The sequence below is a fragment of the Xyrauchen texanus genome, chromosome 1, assembly GCF_025860055.1.
Source record: "Xyrauchen texanus isolate HMW12.3.18 chromosome 1, RBS_HiC_50CHRs, whole genome shotgun sequence".
Taxonomy (NCBI): Eukaryota; Metazoa; Chordata; class Actinopteri; order Cypriniformes; family Catostomidae; genus Xyrauchen; species Xyrauchen texanus.
Window position 1 is genome coordinate 2,014,537 of NC_068276.1, and position 23,216 is coordinate 2,037,752.

The window sequence follows — 23,216 nt, forward strand, 5'->3', positions numbered from 1 at the left end:
GAACTTTTCGAATCCCAGGTAGGACAACTATGGAGAATTCTAAAAGAGAAAAGTGTCTGAAGAAAACAGAACGTTCAATGGTACGTGGACAGATTCATTTGCTTTCACTGCTGACGAGACTGGTTTACCAGCATGCTTAATATGTAATGAGAAACTAGGAAACAACAAAAGTCAAATGTCGCAAGACATTTCCAGAATAAACACGCAGCCTTTGCTCAAAAATATCCGGATGGAGATGAGAGAAAAAAGCCGTTTCGAACTGATGCGGAAGGTTGATCTGAGTAAAAATCAATTCAAGAAGTGGATGAAGTCTGCAAATTCAAGTACATATGCGAGTTTTGTAGCCGCTCAGGAAATAGTCAGGCACGGGAAGCCGTTCACAGATGGAGAATATATAAAAGAATCTTTCATTAAGATTTCAGAACATCTATTCACGGACTTTAAAAACAAGAGTGAAATCGTGCAGAAAATCAAGGATATGCCCCTCTCTGCAAAGACTGTCAAAGACAGAACCATAAAAATGGCAGAAGACATCACCAGACAGCAAATTAAAGACATCAATTCAGCTGTGGCCTACTCAATTGCCTGTGATGAATCTAAAGACAAAGGTGATATTGAACAAATAGCTTGTTCTGCCGGTATGTAAACTCTGCTGGGCCACAGGAAGAAATTATTGAGTTGATACCACTAAAAGGCCAAACACGGGGAGGACATCTGTGAGGCTGTCTTGAATTGTTTAAGAGCCAAAGGAATAAACACCACCCACCTGGTGTCAGTGGCTACTGATGGAGCACCAAGTATGACAGGAGCGCAGAAGGGCTTTGTGGCTTTACTGCAGAAGTCGCTGGACAGAAAGCTTCTGAAGTTTCACTGCATCCTGCACCAAGAGGCACTGTGTGCTCAAACATTTCCTCGGAATGCACAGAAGTAATGAATGTTGTCATTCAGATTGTCAATAAAATAATGGCAAAAGGTTTAAATCACCATCAGTTCCGTTCGTTACTGGACCGAACTGGAAAGCACATATTCTGATCTCCAGCTGCACAACAAAGTCCGGTGGCTGTCCAGAGGGGAGGTGCTGAAACGCTTTGCCGCGTGTCTGGAAGAAGTGAAAACTTTCCTGGGCAGCAAAGGGCTCACATTTCCTGAGCTGGAACAGCCAGAGTGGCTGGAAAAGCTACACTTCATGGTAGACATGACAGCGCACTTGAACACGCTGAACACAGCTCTTCAGGGGAAAGGACGCACAGCCCTGCACATGCTGGAGGAGGTTTTGGCATTCGAGCGCAAGTTGACAGTGCTTGCCAGAGATTTACAGAAAGGTACACTGTCACACTTCCCCAATTTGAGAGAGTTCAAAGAAGCTCACAAGATAAATTCGAGTATTTACATTCTGCAATCTTACGCAATGCAAACATCGTTTGGGAAACGATTCTGTGAGTTCAGAGAGGAAAAAACACATTATCCTTCCCTATCACTCCCCTAAGCCTCGATCCATCCCTGCTGAATACGACTGCATTGGCAGGTGTGAGTCAACCTGATCTTGAGATGGAACTGGCCGACATAGCCGACAAAGACATATGGGTGTCCAAGTTTAAACGCTTGACAGCAGACCTTGAAGATGTTGCCCGTCAGAAGGCCGTTCTTGCTCAGAATCACAAATGGCGTGATATTGAAAACCTCCCCAAAGCGGACCAACTTGTGTTCGAAACTTGGAATGCTATTCCCGACGTTTATGTGAACATGAAAAAGTATGCACTTGGAGTCCTGTCGATCTTTGGATCCACATATGTATGTGAGCAGCTGTTCTCCAACATGAACTTTATTAAAAGCAAACATCACGCACGCCTCACAGATGACAGCTTACGATCCTGTGTGAAGATGAAGGTGACGCATACAGCCCTGATGTGCAGACGCTGTGCGCTGAGGTTCAGGAGCAGAAATCACATTAACCAAGTATGATAAATATTTTAATTGCCTATTATTTTGCACATATTCATATTTTTTCATTGTTCAGTGAAATAGTCCTTTTATTTTTCAAGTTGACAGCTGACTGCACGCGCCAGTAAAAGGATGACGGCACACAGAGAGAGGACGGCATTTTTGGTTTGCTGACGGTGGATAATTTAATTTCAGCGTTTTTTTTTTTTTTTCATAAATACAAGAAGGACTCAAATAGACAATGAGTATTTTACTTGAAAGTAACCTTCAACCCAACGTCAACGTCTTTTTTTCGGAGCTCAAAATGTTTTGTTGCATGCAGAAATGTAATTTTGTTTTCTCTGCAGTCGTTCATTGATTTCATAAATGCAACACATTATAGTTTGTTTATACATAGCATAAAGGCAAAAAAAACGTTATATGCAGTGTTATTTCATTTTAAATGTCAAAAGGGTTTTGTGGCTCCCAGTGTTTTCTTTACTGTGGGAAACGGGTCTAAATGGCTCTTTGAGTGTTAAAGGTTGCCGACCCCTGCGCTAGTCTGTCAGTTGGATATTAGTGACGTTAGTTAGTTAGGTTAGGTTGTAAACCTGCAATGAAAACACAAACACCATAATTGACTAATAAAATTACACAATCATGTGATATTAATTTTTGAGTTAGTACATTAAACAAAAACTCACTTTGCTTCCACTGACTTTGGCCACGGCAGCAGGGGGGTCATCCTCATCCTCCCACAGACATTTGTCAACACTGTTTCTCTTTCCCACAATGGCGTCGCACGCGTCTTCGGAATCTTTCTTCAAACGTTTGTCCAACTTTCACTCCAAGCATTCATGTCTATTGCAGAGAAATATCAGTCACCATTGCCACTAACACACTGATGGTTACCAACAAGGGTCTGAGTTAAAGAATAATGTAATGCCCACTCAATATAATATTATCACATTATAATCAATATCACTCGGTAGATCGCCGTTCATTAACGCTATCCTGCATAACCTGGAGGTAGCTTTAGCAAGTCAAAGGAAGCTTTTTGCCTCAGCAAAACTAAACACATATAACATTAACTAAACACATTCCTTGACAACGTATTTTCATTATAAATTATCTGTTTATGTTAATGTAGCATATATCCCTGTGTAACTAATAAAGCAGTAAAAAAAACATTAGGGTTTAACTTGCCTCCAACTGATTGAACAGTAGCCATATAAATGGGGAATCCACCTTTTGGTCGTTTTCCCACACCCCACTCGACGGCAAATTCGTCTTCGTAGTTAATCACGCCGTTTACAAAACTTTCCAGATCAAAATTTCATATGTATTTAATGTGAACAATACTAAATTTCCCCTTATCATCCCCGACACACCATTTCACAAGCGCATACATGTCTGTCTTCTCCTTGTCGTGTCATCGTCGTTAACGTTTCTCAGGTTTACGCGGGTAACAGTTACTAGGGAAATACTGATTGCATTATTAAAAAAAAAAAAAAAATTCTCAATAAGAAATGTTAATGTTTTAAAAATTAAAACCAATATGTTGTTGTTTATTATTATTATTATTATTATTATTATTATCTTACATTCATTATTTTTCTATTTTACTTTTAAAGATCAGATGGCCGTTACCGGAGGTTACGCAATTCACTACGTAAATGTGCTCCAAGAAAGCAAGGTTCAAGAGATACATTTGATAGTAAATTTAATTTTGCAAAGGAATTCTGGAGATTTATGTTTTAGGTTTTTCTTTTCTTTTTTTTAGAATAACTGGTTTATTAATAAAGATAATTTAAGTGTAGGTAAATATATTATTCTGACACACTCCATTTCAGAATGTGGTGGTAATGCAACCAGATGTTGTTTGGCCAACTGCCATAAAAACAACAAGAAGAAGGTTCAAATATTAGCTTGGGTGCAGAGTCAACTATGGAAGACGGTATTTTGATTTAAGTTCATAATGGAGTATTGAAAATACCTTTCCACGGGTGCAGCAGTTCCTTATTATTGTCTGTTTCTGTTAAATTTAGAAAGCTGAAGAAAAGGGAAAACTTGAGTATTATTGACCTTTTCCGCATTTCGTTCATGATAATTGTTTATGTATAACCAGGGGTGGTCGTGTATTTGATTTTCAATTTAAAAAAAAAATGAGGGAAATTACTTTGTATTTATGGTTTATCTCTTCGCCAGTTTGAAAACCAATAAAGAGAAAAGCACACTTTTTTTTTAGTTTTTCATTTATTTGTTAAAAAAAAGAATAATAAATGTACGAAAAAGTACACAGAACGTTAGGTAGGTTCAGAGCCATAAAATGGCTCTGGGTAGGTTTAAGTTTATTGTAGCCATGCAAAGGAGACATGAAGGACATGTAATGTTAACCAGGAGAACAAATGCTGCTGTATCTAATGATTGGGGGAAAAAATAACAAGTATAAATTTGTAAGTGTGTGTTTGTACTAAAGTTTTAGCAACCTCAAACTGATGTTTTTTAAAAATCCGTTTATAAAAATATATACATATCAGAATCAGCTTTATTGCCAAGTATGCTTACACATACAAGGAATTTGTCTAGGTGACAGGAGCTTCCAGTCAACAACAATACAAACAATACCAAAAACAGCAGCAAGACATAGGTAATTAAAAACAAAAAAGAACACAAAATAAATAATTACATATACGTACATACGTCTCGGTTACCTACGTAACCTCGGTTCTCTCTAGATGAGGGAACGAGTATTGCGTAAGCTAGCTTACGCTACGGGAAAGATTAATCTTTTCTGAGATATTGAAGCCAAAAAATTATCCTTAATTTTGTATCATTTGTCAACGCAGTGCAGCAACTGCAGACCTTGAGCGGGCTAGCTAGCGAGCTCATTGGTTGCTCTGCGGCAACTGCTGCAGCCTATAGACGAACTTGCGTGAACTCGCGCCCAATGAGAGCGCCAGCGCTCACTGTCCCAAAGCCCGCCAGAATGGGCGTGGCTAGGGTGCATATAAGCGCAGTTCGTAGGCTGGAACCCTGGTTTTCATTGAATGAAGCGAAAATCGCTCGTGGCACGAGCACGGCCAGCTACGCAATACTCGTTCCCTCATCTAGAGAGAACCGAGGTTACGTAGGTAACCGATTCGTTCTCTTACGAGAGGTTCTCTCATATTGCGTAAGCTAGCTTACGCTACAGGAACCCATTGTCAATGCCGTGCGCGCCAAGCATCCACTGCATGAGCCCCAGGGGGGTGGGGGGACCCGGGGGAGCCCTTGTGAGTGGGGAAATAATATTTGGCCGGCAAGAGTGCGGGTCAGTGTGTGTGTGATACATAAGCACATAGTGGGAAGGGAAAAACAGAGCGGCGGTGCCGGTCTGTGTGGAATGTGTCCCATTAGTGCAGCTCACCAGGGGAGCTGTAGCGTATTAAACCGCTAGTAGTTTTGCCTGCAGAGCGGGCACTTCCAGATTGTAAAATCTGACAAAGGTGGAGGGGAAGCCCAGCCCGCTGCCACACATATGTCCTGAATGGAAATCCCGCTGGACCATGCCCACGAGGAGGCCATGCCTCTGGTGGAGTGAGCCCTAATGCCTAACGGGCATGGCAGGTCTTTGACGCGCAGCGCGGCAGCAATAGCGTCCACTATCCATCTAGACAGTGTCTGTTTCGAGGTGGCGAGACCCTTGGTGCGCCCTCGAACGAAACGAAAAGCTGCTCAGCTGCTCTGAAAGAGGCGGAGCGCGCAGTATACAATCTCAGTGCTCTGACTGGGCAAAAGAGATTTGTCGCGTTCGCTATCGGATGCTGGCAGAGCCGATAGGGAAATAATCTGTGCTCTGAAAGGAGTACCGATCACCTTGGGGACATAGCCGTGTCTAGGCTTTAAAATGACCTTGGAGTCACTTGGTCCAAACTCCATACACGCAGCGCTGACAGACAGCGCGTGAAGGTCTCCCACACGTTTAACTGATGACAGGGCAGTCAGAAAAACGGTTTTGAGTGAAAGGTATTTCAAATCCACGGATTCAAGCGGTTCGAAAGGGGGGGGGCTTTCATAGCTTTCGAGAACTACAGAAAGATCCCAGATAGGAACCGATGGGGGGGCGCGGGGGGTTCATCCTTCTAGCTCCCCTAAGGAAGCGGATGACCAGCTCGTTTTTTCCCCGTGACTGGCCGTGCAGGGGTTCGGCGAACGCCGCGATGGCTGCCACGTACACTTTGAGCGTGGATGGGGATCTGCCCTTATCCAACAGCTCTTGTAAAAACACGAGCAGTGACGACACCCCACATGTCCGTGGGTCCAGGTCTCTGTCGGTGCACCATTTTGAATACACCGACCATTTGGACGCATAGATTCTTCTCGTGGAAGGGGCTCTAGCATGTATGATAGTGTTCATTACTCCTTCTGGCAAAGCGACGAGTAGTCGTTGATCACCCACGCGTGCAGCGCCCAGTGCTCTGGGTGGGGATGCCAGATCGTGCCGCGAGCTTGAGAGAGGAGATCTGCTCTCACTGGGATGGGCCACGGGGCTGTCAGTGACAGCTGCGTAAGCTCCGGGAACCATGTCTGATTCTCCCAGCGCGGGGCTATGAGGAGCACCGAGTGACGCGTTTCCCTGATCCTCTGCATTACCTGTGGCAATAGCGAGACGGGAGGGAAGGCGTAAAACGGGCGGTTGGGCCAGTCCTGGGCCAGCGCATCCTCGCTTTTCGAGAAAAATACTGGGCATTGAGAGTTCTCTTCTGACGCGAAGAGGTCTATCTCTGCTCTGCCGAATATTTGCCATAATTTCTGGACCGTTTGAGCGTGCAGGGACCATTCCCCTGGGGGAACATTGTCTATGGACAGTCTGTCTGGGCCGTCGTTCAGGTGGCCTGGCACGTGCGTCACCCTCAGCGAGCGCAGGTGGCACTGGGACCAACTCAGTATGCGTTTTGTCAGATGGAAGAGGTTCCTGGATTTGACACCGCCCTGACGGTTTAGATAGGATACCACAGATCTGTTGTCCGAACAGACCAGGACGTGGTGACCCTGAATGACCGGGAGGAAGCGCACGAGCGCGTACTCGACCGCTATCATTTCCAGACAATTTATCTGAAGGAGCTTTTCCTGAACTGACCATAGGCCGAAAACCGGCGAGCCCTCGCAGACCGCGCCCCAACCCGTGTTGGACGGTCTGTCGAGATGACTTTTTGGCGAGATACAGCTCCCATCGTCACTCCCCGCTGATACCATTCGGCCACCGTCCAAGGCTGCAGAGCTGATATACAGGTCTGAGTCACTCTGATCGGCTGGCGGCCTGTGGCCCACGCCCGGCGAGACGCGCGGGTGTTTAGCCAATGCTGAAGCGGGCGCATGCACAGTAAACCCAGCTGAAGTACTGCTGCGGCTGAGGCCATGTTACCACGCGCGCGCAGTGTAGATAAGCGAGCCGTCATTGCCACAGAGTCTAGTTCTATTCCAAGGAAGGAAACTGCCTGACTGGGCTGTAGTGAGCTCTTGGTCCAATTGACTGCAAGACCCAGACTGTTCAGATGACTGAGGAGAACTGTCCTGTGAGACAGAAGCTCCGTATGTGACTGTGCCAAAATCAGCCAATCGTCCAAATAGTTCAGAATTCGCAAGCCCTGACTACGCAGGGGTGCGAGCGCCGCATCCATGCACTTCGTGAAAGTACGGGGTGCTAAGGACAGGCCGAACGGAAGGACGGTGTATTGATAAACCTGACCGTCGGCGAATCTCAAGAATGGCCTGTGACGGGATTTATCTGAATCTGAAAATAGGCATCTTTCAGATCGAGAGAAATAAACCAGTCCCCGGCGCACATGCGCGAGGAGTTTCCTGATTGTAAGCATTTTGAACGGTCTTTTTGCAAGCACCTTGTTCAAAACCCTGAGATCTAATATTGGTCTGAGGTCGCCGTCTTTCTTGGGGACAAGAAAATAACTGCTGTAAAACCCGACTCAGCTCAGTGAAGGCGGCACTCTCTCTATGGCCCTTTTGCACAGAAGGTTTGCTATTTCTGAACGAAGCATGCAGGCTGCTTCGCGTTCACAGTAGTTTCGAGCACGCCCTGAAGCGGGAGGGCGGCGATCGAACTGTAGCAAATAGCCCTGTTTTATTGTGCTTAACACCCATTTGCATATCCCTGGGATAGCTTCCCACGCTTTGAAGCGTAACGCTAGAGGGTGAATGGCCGAGTCACCCTGATTGCCGTACACAGCGGGCTGAACAGAATGTGTGAGCGCTTATTGTGCTTATGCATGACTGCTCGCAGACAGCAGGGACATGCTGTTCTGTGAGTGACTTCCGATTGAGATGAATGGGGAAAGTGTCACATCTGTTAAGTGATGCGCGAGCATAGTCACGAGCACGCGAGACTTACACATAGAGGTGTTTGCTGGCCGTGTGACAGAGCGGGCAGAGAGGGACGCCAGACGGGCTCGTGGGGCGCTTATTGACTCTAACACTCGAGCGGGCTGTGCCCGCTTTATGTGAGTGTGCTCTGATAGGAACATGGGAAGTGTAATGCTTGTGTGTAGGGGTGAACACTGGATTGTGGGCACATTTTCTACACATAAGACATGTTTGCTCTCTGATAGGGACACGGGAAGTGTAATGCTTGTGTGTAGGGGTGAACACTGGATTGTGGGCACATTTTCTACACATAAGACATGTTTGCTCTTTACAAGATCTTTTTGTGTCGCCGTGAAAACGGCGTTTGAGTGCAGGCAAGCGGGTAGTAACACCGGCTTGTTGGCTGCTGAATTCACCACTGTAGTAGCCTGAGAGAAGGGGACTGACAGGGGGCGAAGCTTTGACGGTGGTCCGGCCGCAGCCGGACTGAGCCGTCGTTTTTTCAACAAAGCTAGGAGGACTTCGGTTGTTCAGGTTTCAGCGCAATCTTAGGCAGAGGCCCGCGGGGGGGCGGCGGTCTGCGGCGGCTGTCTGAGCGCGATCTGGGGCGGCCACCCTGTCGACGCTGGGAAGTCTGGCTTTGTTGAGCTGGGCGCGGTGAAGATGCTCGTGCAGGAGGCTGGTTACGTGGGCGGCCTGCAGAGGAGCTAGCGCGGCGAGGCAGGAAGAGATTCATGGCTTGGGTGGCTTTCTGGACTTCCGAAAAACGGTCAACAATGCCACTTACCGCGGAACCGAAGAGACCGGACGGAGAGAGCGGCGCGTTGAGGAACGTGGAGCGCTCAGCTTCTCCCATGTCAGCTAGCGTTAGCCACAGGTGTCTCTCGGTTACAGCCAACGAGGCCATGCACTTCCCTAGGGCTTGAGCTGCAGCTTTGGTGGCGTGAAGGGCGAGGTCCGTTGCGCTCCTTAGATCTGTAACAGCCTCTGGGTGCCTGCCTTTCTCATCCCATTCCCGAAGAAGGTCCGCTTGGAGGATCTGCAAGACGGCCATGGAATGCAGAGCAGATGCGGCTTGGCCGGCGGCGGAATAGGCGCGTTCAACACAGGCTGAAGTAGTTCTGCAGGCCTTAGACGGGAGCACTGGCTTAGACCGCCATCTCGCGGAGGGCGGGCAAAGGTGTGCTGCTACCGAATCCTCGACCGGGGGGATGGAAGAGTAGCCCTTCTCGGCGGCGCCGTCCACTGAAGCGAGAGAGGTGGAGACGTGGGATCGAATCCTGGCCGAGAGAGGCGCGTTCCACGATTTAGAGAGCTCTGCGTGGAGTTCCGGCAGGAAGGGAGCGGCCGGACGCTGGCGCTGCGGTGACGGCTTTGAAGAAAGCAGCCGTCGAGTCTGTTGGGAGCCTGCTCAGGGGGCGGTGACCACTCGAGCCCGAGGCGGTCGACGGCCTGTGTGAGGCTCTCCGAGGTGGCAGCAGTGCGGCCGCTCGGCGGCAACTACGCGTCCTGGGGGGGCGGGGAGGGTGAACGCGATGCTCGAGGGAGAGGCTCCGGCGAGACAGTTGCTTCTAAACCCGGTTCCGGCAGCCTTTGGGAGCGGCGCTTCTTCCGGTGCAGCGAAACAGCGGCTTCGGTCCTGAGCGCTTCGAGTCGAGCCCGCAGGGTCGACATCAGAAGCTCCTCGCAGAGGTCGCATCCGCCGTCAGCTAAGGCGAGCTCTGCATGCCCCAGTCCCAGGCAGAGAGCGCCAGATGATGTGGCGGTCTCCGGCGCTGAGAGGGTGCGGCATGAACCGCAGGTGCGAGGCATCTTTAAAAAGACGCTCGTGCTCTTTTGTGAAGTTCACTGAGGAACTAGTTTGCTTTAAAAGGATACGTCGCCGGATGGCGAGCTTCGCAGGATGGCTGAAGGTGGCGGCGCCGGCTTCTTCGAGCGCTGTCCAAGCTTGCTTGATGCCCCTCGAACGGCGCACGGCTTCTTGCAGTTTCAGAGATGCGAAGAGCTTCGCTGAAGAGATGAAAATCAGGGTTCCAGCCTACTGAACTGCGCTTATATGCACCCTAGCCACGGCCATTCTGGCGGGCTTTGGGACAGTGAGCTGGCGCTCTCATTGGAGCGAGTTCACGCAAGTTCGTCTATAGGCTGCAGCAGTTGCCGCAGAGCAACCAATGAGCTCGCTAGCTAGCCCGCTCAAGGTCTGCAGTTGCTGCACTGCGTTGACAAATGATACAAAATTAAGGATAATTTTTTGGCTTCAATATCTCAGAAAAGATTAATCTTTCCCGTAGCGCAAGCTAGCTTACGCAATACGAGAGAACCTCTCGTAAGAGAACACTCACCTTCATACATACCCACATACACACGTAGTGCAAATCTAATACAATCTGTTATATAAAGAACAAAAACCTGTATATTACGTACAGAGCAATGTAAGTAATGGCAGAAGTGGATAAGTTGGATAATATAAATTTAAATTAAAATTAAACTGTATTGCACATAATTATTGCTCAATGGGGCAATTTAATTGTTCATTAGATGGATGGCCTGAGGGAAAAAACTGTTCCTGTGTCTGACTGTTCTGGTGCTCAGTGCTCTGAAGCGCCGGCCAGAAGGCAACAGTTCAAAAAGGTAGTGGGCAGGGTGAGTGGTAAAATGGTGATTTCCCTCATATGTGTAAACAGGACCTTAAAGATAATAATAATAATAATAATAATAATAATAAAATCACATGAGAAATTGCAAAAAAAAAATCAACATAAATTGCCAAAACCTGAAGGAATGGTCAAGCTTAGTGTTAAAATACAATGTTAATTTTTTCTTATTTTCTTCTTTCAGGTCAGCGGCATGTCCAGGCTCCCCAAGGAGAAAAAAAGTAAGTCACTTTACATGTGAACACAATGAAATTCTGTCTAATTCTACACTGATCTGTGTCAGGATTGCAGGCTATTTTCTACAATTTTTACTATTTTACCTGCACCATGTGTTTAGTCATTTTAAGTTGGTAAGTTTTTGTACAAAAAAATCATGTGTTATCAGAGATTAAGGAAACATATTGAATTGAAATACTGCCTTGAAGTGATATTTATTATTTTCATGAATATTGGTTTCCTATTTCAGGTATGTGATTCTGCGGTTACCCTAAGTGATCCTGCACGCATCTCCTGTGGTCCTGTACTCGACTCCCGTCATCCTGGTCCTGCACTCGACTCCCGTCATCCTGGTCCTGCACTCGTCTCCTGTGATCCTGCACTCGACTCCCGTCATCCTGGTCCTGCACTCGACTCCCGTCATCCTGGTCCTGCACTCGACTCACATGGTCCTGATTCTGCACTCGTCTCCTGTGATCCTGTACTGAACTCACATGGTCCTGATCCTGCACTGAACTCACATGATCCTGATCCCGCACGCGTCTCCTGTGATCCTGCACTGAACTTGCATGATCCTGATCCCGCACGCGTCTCCTGTGATCCTGCACTCGTCTCCTGTGATCCTGCACTTGTGTCGCCTGATCCTGATTCTGCACTCATTAGTACTATATCGGTAAATGTTAATAGCTGTCTCTATATCTATAAAAACTATAAATATTATATACAATAATATTATTATATTAAATTCTATAAACTACTCCTGGTCACATATTAAGGCTCGTTTTTGCTTATTTGTGAAATCTAAACAAACCTGCATGTTAATTGTTATGCAAGTTTTACTTTATAATAGTAAGATTAATACACATACTTATCATTGCTATTTGGTATCGTTGGCTGAAATAAAATAACATTTTAAATTTCTTTGTGTTTTGCAGGTCTGTGAAGAACCTCCCCTCTCATTGATACCACCAGTCCACCAAACCTCTACAGACACTTCCTGTGCAAATGGGCAGATACGGCAAACTGCTACTGTCGAGGATACAAGAAAACAGCATGAGTTGCTACTTCTTGCTTTAAAACTCAAGCATGGACTGACTGAAGCTTTAGAAGACACACTTAAAGTTGTTAACATAAGTCAGAGGCATGCTGTGTCATCTACCAAACATCACTTTTACAAAACTTTTGATGACTTGAAAAGATATATTCAGTTTCACTACATATGTGAGAAATGCACAATTTCTGTAAACATTGAGGGAGAAAAAGTGGTTTGTCCTAACTGTCAATATTCTTGTAGTGTAGCCGATCACATGAAACAGGGGCACTTCTTTATTGTTTTTACACTAGAATCACAATTAAGGAATATGATGGAACAAGAGGAACTCTTCAGCCAGTTGACTAGGCCTAACAGTGGTGCTCACTCTAGCCCACTGACAGATATCACTGATGGTGAGCTTTACAAGAGGGTTAACAGAAATATTGAAGGCCAATCTGAGCATCACGTCAATCTCACACTAACCTTTAGCTGTGACTGGGTACCTGTGGTTAAGAAATCTTCTTACAGTATTTGGCCACTTCTCTATACAGTCAATGAATTACCACCTGATTTGAGAGCAAAACAAGTCATGTTGTCAGCCTTATGGTTTGGTTCATCAAAGCCAAACTGTAACACATACTTGGCACCGTTTGTGAAAGAATGCAATCAATTGCTTACTCATGGGTTTGAGTGGATCAGTGTAAATGGTATTCATGGCCAGTCCAAAGTATTTCCCTTGGTTGCAGTATGTGATTCTGTTGCAAGACCGATGATTAAAAATTTTAAGCAATTCAATGGAGAATTTGGATGTTCATACTGTTTACAAAAAGGTACAGTGGTTGAGAAGGGTCAAGGTCATGTACGGGTCTATCCTTTTGAGTCTGATACTGAAAGCAGAAATCATGGTAGCAGCCTATACTTTGCTGGAGAGGCTATACAAAATCGAACTACTGTGAAAGGAGTGAAAGGACCGTCTATTTTGTCCTTGATCCCATCAGTTGACCTGATACAAGGTTGCGTACCTGACTACATGCACGCCTGTCTTCTTGGTGTTGCAAGATCTATGACTTATATGTGGGTTAGAAGTGACAATCATGAAAACCCATGGTATGTAGGAAGGTGTATCCAAGTGATTGATCAAAAACTTCACCTTATCCAACCACCCTCCTGTGTTTCCAGAGTGCCTAGATCACTGCAAGAGAGAAACTATTGGAAGGCGCATGAGTGGTACATGTGGCTTTTCTACTATAGCATCCCAGTGCTTAAAGGGATCTTACCAGAGTGCTATATAATACACTGGACACGGTTTGTGAAGGCTTTGGCATTGCTCTTAACTGAAAGTGTCACCTTGCAACAAATTCAGGAAGCAGATATCATGCTTAAGAGATTTGTGATGGAAATGGGGGATCTCTATGGTATACAAAACGTGACCTAAAATGTCCATCTCTCTCTTCACCTTGCACAAAGTGTGCGAAACTGGGGTCCTTTATGGGCTCATTCAGCTTTCACATTTGAGTCATATAATCACAGCCTGCTCAAAATGACCAAGAGCACACAAGGGGTCCCTTTGCAGATTGCCAAAACATTTCAGTTACAGAAGGGTCTGCCCTCATATGCCAAGAAAACACTGTCAAATGCGTCCTCTGAATGAATTTCGGCCTTTGAAGACTTAGTCAGTCCTACACACACCCAGAGTGCAATAAGGTGTAAAGAGGTCATTGCACTTGGAGGCAGACGTGAGAAAGTAAGACTTGAGCAAGATGACTACCTTGCCCTCCACAATGTAGCTAATCACATAGAGAGAGAACTTCTTGTCAGTTACCGTGACAGGGCAGTAATTAATGGTGAAGTTGCGCACTCTAAAAGACATTCGAGAGAGAGAAAGAGAAACTCGCATGTTGTAGTCCTCACAGATAACAGTATTTTCAGTGTTGATACGTTTGTTGTTGCAGACTTAGGAAGTGGGGAAACCTGCTATGCCATAGGACATTATTTTGAAACAAAGCGACACCGTTTTTTTGCTTCATTGTCGAACCCACACCACTTTGTTGCTGTTGGCAAAAAGTCGGGGCATCTGACAGCTGTTCCAGCTGCAGTTATTCAGAGAAAGTGTCTCTTTATGAATCTTCCAAACCTGAATGTTAATTATGTTTTTATGTTTTTGAATCGTAATGAGTTGATGAATTGATTTAAAAAAAAAAACGAAAGGGGTCTTAGAATGGAAAACATTTTTACCCATGCAGACCAAATAGTGAAAACACATTAATCTTTTAGAGTTTTTGCTTGTCAGTGAAATGCCAATTGATGGTTAAAGAATATTGTCTAACTCTGAATACCTTGACATGAAAAGTCAATAGGTTAAAAAAGAATGAACTTATGTCTGATATCTATAGTGGAGTCTTAAATAGTAAGAATACTGCCTGCACATGTCTGAATGTGGAATGTGACTTAATAGTTAATAAGAATATTGTCTGTACTTGTCAAAATGTAATGAAATGCCAGTTAATAATAGAAATGTTGTATGTACTTGTCGGAATAGTTTAAAAAGTTGATACTTAATGTCTGAATACCTCAAACGGCAATATTTAAAATGTACTGTTTTATATCATATATCTGAATACCTTGTAATTAAATGCCTATAGTTGGAGATTTTGTGTCTGTATTGTTGTGAATACCAAATATAGTACTTTTAATACAATAATGCAGTGTTTTCTTTGTCATTTTTGACAAATACATCCACAAAGTACCATAACCATATGCCACAGCTTTAAAAATGCATCAGTATCACATGCATGTATGTTTACATACATATTTGTTTTCCACATATTTAATAAATGTATGTCACATATTTATACTTAATGTTGTCCATATGCGAGAAACCAATACTATACTGTAATATATGCAGATATATGGTATCATATGGATGAACTCAAATATTTTCTTCACATGTTTGGACACATAAATGTTCATATATGTTGCAGGCATATATTGTGTTCTCAGATAAGTCAAATATATGTATAAATATGTCATGCCATTTAAAATATAAGTACATATATGGCCATATATTACATTTTTGTATGGGACATTTCTTCCATCTTTACAGTATTCACTTAGTTTTACAACTTATTTGTTGACTTTGACAACTTTTTACTTTGTTGAGGATTACTGTCAAAAGCTTGTATTATTCCACACTTAGTCTCTTCACTATGTCCACCTGCATGTACTACCGGATGCCCTTCATGAACATGCACTGTAAAAAAAAATCCCCATAAAAAAAAAAACGGTAATATTCTGGCAGCAGGGGTGCCATAAAAAAAAAAAAAAGTAAAATCACGGGAATAGAGGGGGTTAGACAGAGGCTGCCATCAACAGATCTGTGTGAGAATGACATGTTGAATTATTGCAAAGAAATGTCTTCTCTGTTGTCCAACGTTTGTTTTCAGGTGAAAGCCATTCAGGGGAAGGTTGCTGAAACCTTCCTGTGTAAGATCAGGCCTGGCGATTTCGTTGTGATTAGTGACCTGAAGAGAAAGAGCTGTAAGGCAAAAAGGTGGCTGGGACCATTCCAAGTGCTACTGACGACACACACAGCAGTGAAGGTCGCAGAGAGAGCTACGTGGGTTCATGCCAACCATTGCAGGAAAGTTCTGCCCACATCGCAGGAGAATCAGCAACAGGAAGAGATTGTTCAGAGTGAATGTCAATAAACGCAGAGGTCAAGTCTGAACACCAAGCACCACTATTAGTGGAAGAGCAAGGCCAACCACCGAGCATAACACGGCCTGTGTGCAGAGTGAACCCCATCGTGTGGTCACAAGCAGTAATCATCGTGAAAAGGTACAAACTGAAAATAATTCAAGGAATATTAACAACAGACCCCTGCATTCTAGCTGTGTGTGTTTAAGAGGAGCCAGATACAAGAAGAAGGGAGGAGACTGGAAGAGGCAGGCAGCCCTAGTTGTGGAAACAGCATCCGGCTGGGCACCGTTAATCAGCAAAACAGTGCTTCAAAGACTGAACTCCTTCACACATTCTGGTCACACAGCTGCAGTACTGATCTAGCAAACGGAAGAAATGTAGCGTCCGAGACCGTGGCACCTATTCAGAGTGCGGGGAATGTGTGGTCTGGGTAAGAGTATGTGCATAATGACTTTGCTTGCAGTGACAATTTGTATGATAGTACTGCACCTTACCGAGGGCCTGAGAGCGTTATCAACAGAAAACCACACCAACTGGACTCAGACAACTGCGCCAAACAATACCATCCGACGTGTCAAGAGAAGCGCATTTGTTCATGGAGCCAACGCGAGGCCTGGAAGGAGAAATCATCACGATTCAGGAAGGAACAAATGTGACTTTCAACTGCAACCCGTTTCAAAAGAACTGTGAGGGACGCAGCAAAGAGTATGCACCTTTCTATGTCTGCAGAGATCCATGCAAGTGGGGTAACGTGAACGTACTACTACGACTATAAGAAGGGAAAAAAAAGAAATGTTGAAATTTTGCCTGGGGTTTTACCAAAGCACTATGCAGCAAATGTGGGGTGGTCATTGTTCTTAGGGGTGGGTACAATGGTAAAAATTAATAAGATAAATGGGCTAGCATGGACAGTATTAGCAATAGCTAATAGCACAGAAAATGCTTTGACAATGATACATGATGAAATGAAACAGTTAAGATGCGGTCATTCAAAACAGGTTGGTTCTTGATATGTTAACTGCGGAGAAAGGGGGAGTTTGCAAAATGTTGGAATGTCTTGTTGTTTCAATATTACAGTGACAAAATCACGAATGTAATTGAACACATGAGAAAAGCCGTACAGGAGTCAGAACATGTTGAGAGTACATGGTTTACTTGGTTTATGAATCTCGGGGAGGATTGGGGTATTGGCTGATTCAAACTGTGTTACCAATTGCGGTGATAGGACTGTTGATATGGTTATGTTTACCATGCATTATAACGTGTGTTTCCAGCTCAGTACAGAGTCTGGTTAAAGCAGGGATGTCTGTTCAAATGGTAAAAATGACAGTCTATCCAGATGATGATGAACACAAATATGATGATACAAGTAGTGAGAGCTACTGTGAAATGTGTTAAAATGAGGTATGTCTTTTCTTTCGGAGAATGTTTTGATATGTAAAGAGGGTTATAAGCAGTGGTCATCTGTGTTACGAGATGACGTACAAGGAGAGGGTTTGAAATGAGGGATTTTATTCTACTTTTATTCTTTGTATTTTTATAGCCTGCTGACATAACCAAAATGTTAAATTGATGTGTTTTTCCTACTTAATCTGTACACTATTTCTTGTTTATACTGAGGTGACTGAAGGGCTGAAGTGCAGTAACAGTGTTTACTCATTTAGCCCGGCTTCAGATAAAGTCTTTGCTTGCTTGCTAATACTTAAGGGACTACCCCCCCCCAAAAAAAAAAAAAAACCTAAGCTATTTACTTTTTCCAAATGTTATTTCACAAATGTTTGAGAGTGATCATTTATGCGAAAATCAAAGATGAAGAGTAAGTGTGATGATATGACTTAAAATTTGTCTTATTGTTTATTATTGTGATTGAGTAATCTGAATGATAAAAAGCGGGGAATTGTTGTAGAAATTGAAACTCGTTGATCAGTGATAGTCATTGCAAGGGAATGCCCCGGTGTCTGAGGAATGCAGAGGGGGAGGATCTGCTTCTGTTAGAGACCTTGGATAAAAGAGGTATAAAATACGAGTCAGCCCTCCCCTTCTCGTCTCACTCATGGCACAGATTAACTCCAGTGTAATGACTGGGTCCTTCTTGCAAGAATAAATTCTTTTAAAAGACTGTTTGATTCGGAGTGTCTCTTACGCAGTGATAATGGTTGGTTAATAATTTTTTTGCCACAACATAGGAAAACAATAAAACTAGGTTAAAAAAAAAGTGAGCTGAAAGAAAATGTTAGCTGTCTATATGTTTAACCGTTCAATTGAGCTAACATTGATTTTAGCAAGCTCAGTAACATTAGCTAACTTTAGTTGACATTGACGCAAAACCGCCACAAGATCCACCTTGGTAAAGTTGGTTTTATATTGGACATTGGATATTCGACACATTCGAAAAATCTATTATGCAGCTTAACTTTTTGACCTGAGATTTCCTGTCAGGCTGTTCAGGATGGTGTTTTTAAGGGGGTTCCATTGAAAACTGGTGGGAGACAGTTTTTTCATGCACTTAGTTGTGCACGCAGTCCAGGATGGTCCCAGAGCATGAGCTGGAGCTTTTTGATCAAATAAATATGTTGGCCTGACATACCTGACACCTGGCCCTCTCCAGTTCCACAGCTGCCTCAATTCTTGTTCTCCATTCAGCAAAGTAATAGTCTGGCAATGAACTACTGTAGTGTCAAACAAGTTTTCTGGGACTACAAGGAAAACCCAAACATGGCAATTAAAGGGGGTCTTCTGAAATGAAAAACACACAGTAGATACACTGGTTGTGAGCACAGCTGAATGTGAAAGGGGATTTCAAGCGATGAATACTATTTTCACCACTGAGAAATCAGCTGAAGATTGTCAATGTGTCCTCTTTGATGTTCATAAAGTTAGTGGGTCCACCACTAGAGTTTTGGAACCCAACTAAGTTTGTTAGGAGGTGGGTGATGACAAGGAGGTCAGCAGACCATGCTGCCTGTAGACAAAGGCAGCATAAACCGGAGGAGACATTCTTATATTTTTGCATAAATCATGTAATAGAAAATAGGTGGTTTATTTATTGACAGTATTTACAGTAAAAGCACTGTAACCGCAACATTTACCATGCTGTTATCACTCTAATCTTAGTTGGAACAGGCAACAACACAAGCACTTTATCACCAGGCAGAAAAGGTCGAGCAACCGCTTTCCGATCAAACTGGGCTTTAATTCCGGCCTGCGCTGCAGCTAGAGACTCTTTAGCAAGAGAACAGGCAGTATATGATCGGCCTCAAAACTTACTAACATCCCGAAATTAATGTATTGGAGGTTTCGAATCCACCTCTAACATCTGTTCTTTTCGGAGTTTTAAAAGGTCCTCTAACATTAAGACCAAACAATTTTGCTGGACTAAACCTCAAAGATTCTTGTTCAATTTCACGCACAGCACACAGAACCAAGGGATCTCCCTCATTCCAATCCCTATCCGTCTCCAGGCAGTATTTAAGCAACATTGATTTCAGAGTCTGATGAATGCGTTCTAGTGTGCCTTGACTTTAGGGATGATGCACTGGCAACTCCATAATTTATAGAGAGAGAAAAAATAATTACTTATACAGACAGATCAAGGTACCAATTTTTTGTACAATCTTTGGCAGTCCTCATGTGGAGAAGAACTTAACTAGCACTTTAATAATAACAGATGCAGTGATTTTGTTTGTATAGGAATTGCTTCAGGAGATCTAGTAGCCACACAGATCATAAGCACAAACGGATTTACTGGTCTTGGACAATGAACCAGCACAATCCACTATTATGTATTCAAAAGGTTCTACCATCACCGTAATAGGAGAGAGTGAATCAGGGGATTCCCCCTGTGCCAGTTTCCCTACGAATTGACAGGTACAACAGTACTGGGCTACATATTTTTTCATCCCTGGCCGAAATAAATGCCTCTATCCTATAGTAGGTTTTTGCAACTCCCAAATGACCAGACAGCTGATGATCATGGGCAAAACACAACACGTGTTGATAAGAGGAAGGAACAACAATTTGGTAAACAACATTCCAGTCCAACTCTTGATTAGTTATAGCACACCACTTTTTCATCAGAAAGTCATTTTCAATAAAGAAATTGGTTCTCTTAACTGTAGCAATATCTGGAGACCACAGAAGCGAATGATTTTGTAAGAGACAAATCTTCATTCTGGGCAGCAATAATCTGCACACGAGTAACTGATAGTTTCAGGGAGTCAGTGTCTCCAGATGGAATCAAGTCCCTGGTTCAAAAAAATAAAGTGATGTGCTCTATGATAATCATTCAGTTTGATGGCAAGGCACATTCAGGCTTTTACAGACTGCTGGAAGTGAGCAACTCATCTTTCCAACAACAAAAGCCTTGTCAACCAATAGTAAATATAGTTATTTTCCTGATCGTTAGAATATCTGTGAATCTCTGGACAAGTGCTTTAATGCAGACAGGGTCGATATTCCTCTTTTGCAGCTGGTTGAACAAAATCTACATTTGGCATGAGCTTGTGGAACAACGTCCGGAAAAAACCGAAAGCCTCGTCTTCAAGCACTCTCACAAAGCCCCAACCTCTCTGACAGTTGCGGGATTGAAGTTCCCAGAGCCTCTGATGGTCTGGAAACGCCTTAGGAAGTCATCCTTATGCTCGTACACAGTGTTAACAGCCCGACTATGGTAGTTCCACTGTGTTGTACAGGCTCTGGGGAGTCTATTTGCAACCACTTGGTCGAGCACGGTGATTCACGGTGACCTGGAGGAGGAGGCAAATAAATCCACAAAGGTTGAAAAAAAAAAAAAAAAAAAATGCAGATCCTGGGGATGTGTGATGTTACCTATTATACAAAAAAAATATATATATATATATATATATATACACATACACACTAATAATGAAACCAGAGGGAAAATTGACATGAGTGGAGCCATGAAAAGAATCAAAACAAATCTAACTCACTTCTTTAACCTTCTAATCTCATTAAGTTGTCAGACCAAACAAAACCACAATAAAGAAATAAAACCGTATTCAGCGTTTGAAACGGCAATATCTAAACCGTTCTACCTGATCTCAAAACACCTTAAGTACAGGGGTTTGCACTCACTCCTAACCTAGGGTGTCTAATACAAATAAGAGTCTAAATGATGCATGTGTCACGTGACATCTTACCTGTCCAGTTTTCCACTCTAGTTAGAAGAGCAGTGAGTAATTTAAATAACACCGGCAAAGAAATTAGCAAGCAGAGTCACAATGAGCCAATGACAATACACACAACCAGGCGCTAACATGCAAAGCAGTCATCGATAGAAAAAGCTACAAACCTATGAATTCAACAAGCTTTTAAAGGGTATGAAGTGCCATCCATTGGTGGAGAGTGGAGATGATGTCATCAGGGTAATGAAGATTGGCAGCTCAGAGAACCAATAACAGCAACCTAATCAGAGTGTGTGAAAGAGAGGGAGGCGGAGAAAGAAAAACAAGCATGCATACACATACATGGGGACCTAATGCTAATTATGAGATGAAGAGTGTCAAAGTAGTCATAGTCATAAAAATGACAAAATAATGTGTGTTTATTGCTGTAAATGGTATATTATACCAAGGGATTTGAGATACAATACTCAAATCTTAATTTATAACATGATAAATACTGACGTTAATGATTTTATTGAAACTACGTTTTATAATTTTGTACAAAAAAAATAATCAGACGTGGGCTTCCTAAACATTGATTTCAATCGTCTCTGTGTTTATTTCGGTGCAAAAACACCTGCTGATTCTTGTATCATTCGGTTCAGGAACTTCTTTTCTACCAATAGACCTTAATATCAATCCGGCAATCAGGTCAACACCAGTTAAGGCAAAAACAAATAATACACTGTAAAACCTAACACTGAAAGTCACTAAACGAAATGAGTTGTCTTAACTTATTTTTAAAAAAAAATTTAATTTCACTCAATAAAAAATGTGATATTAACTCAAAAACTCAGAACTTAAACTGAAAAAGTTATGAATAACCATTTTGTTATTTTAGCTCTAAATATTTAACCTGAATTTAATTAATTTAGTCTAGTTTATGTTAATGGTTGAAAATAAAAATAATGTTAAAAGTAAATTAGAAACCAGCAGGTGGGTTTACTTCCTAATTTTAAATAATATTTTTCAAGAAACTAATTTTGTATAAGGCCTATACTTTTATACTTTTCATAGCTAATGAAAAACACGTAAATAAATACATTTAAAGTTTTCAGCTTCATTCAAAGCCTATATTTAGGTCCCTGTGATGTCATTGATTTTAATCATCACCGCGTTCTCCCTTCTCCCTCGGAAAAACCCGCGCATTTATTTCAACAGGCGTAATCTGCCCATCCCCCACAGCTTCACGGAACTCTCAGTCACAAAATCAGGATGGCGGGCATGAAGAGAATTCGCCTTTGATTTAACAGGTAACGTTAAGCACGGAAAACTTCATCCTTTTTATAGCACTCTTGAACGTTTTAACGTTGTATTGTAGTGACTCTTCATCTTAAGAAGAACGAATAGCTAAGTTAGGGTAATTTGTGTCATGTCATATTTACTATAAGGTAACGCGACATTGCAGAGATATTATAATTTTTTTGGATCAGCGGCAGTAGTTAATGTGCTGTGTGAGTACACGACAGTTTTGTCAGTGGAAAAGTAATTTATATTTTTGTGTGTTTTCTCACATTTTGGCATAGACAAGCGTGTCCCTGTGCATTTTTGGATATTTTTCAGTGAGGAGACTGATTGACTAACACTGCAAAAACTAAATAAATAGGCAATACAAGCTGACCGATTATTTTATTTATTATGCTGTGAGTAAACCACAGATTTGTCAGTGGAAAAATAATATTTTAGTATTTTCTCACATTTTGCATAGTACGTGTTCCTCGGGCATGGATATCCGTGAGGAGACAACCATAGGCCGTCTTTCACACGGCAAAAACTAAAGAAAAAGGTACTACAAGCTGACCTATTCTATTGTTTATTATGCACTACAGTTTTATCAGGGGAAAATTAATCAATAATTGTGTTTTTTTTTCTTCACAGTTCGGCATAGACAATAGACAAACGTATCCTGTACAATTGCATATTTGACACAAAGGAGACTGACATTCATTTACGCGGTAAGTTACGAACTAAAGAGAAAGCTATAAATATTCCTTTTTAGACGCTATAAATATTCTTTTTCTAAGCTGGTGCTCAGGAAAACACGTAATTGCCGTTAATGAGGTTAAAATGACGGATTGGTTTGCTAGTGTTAGTTAAAAAGACTGACAATATGTGCTTGTCATGTTTTCTAATTTCGCAATAACAGATCAC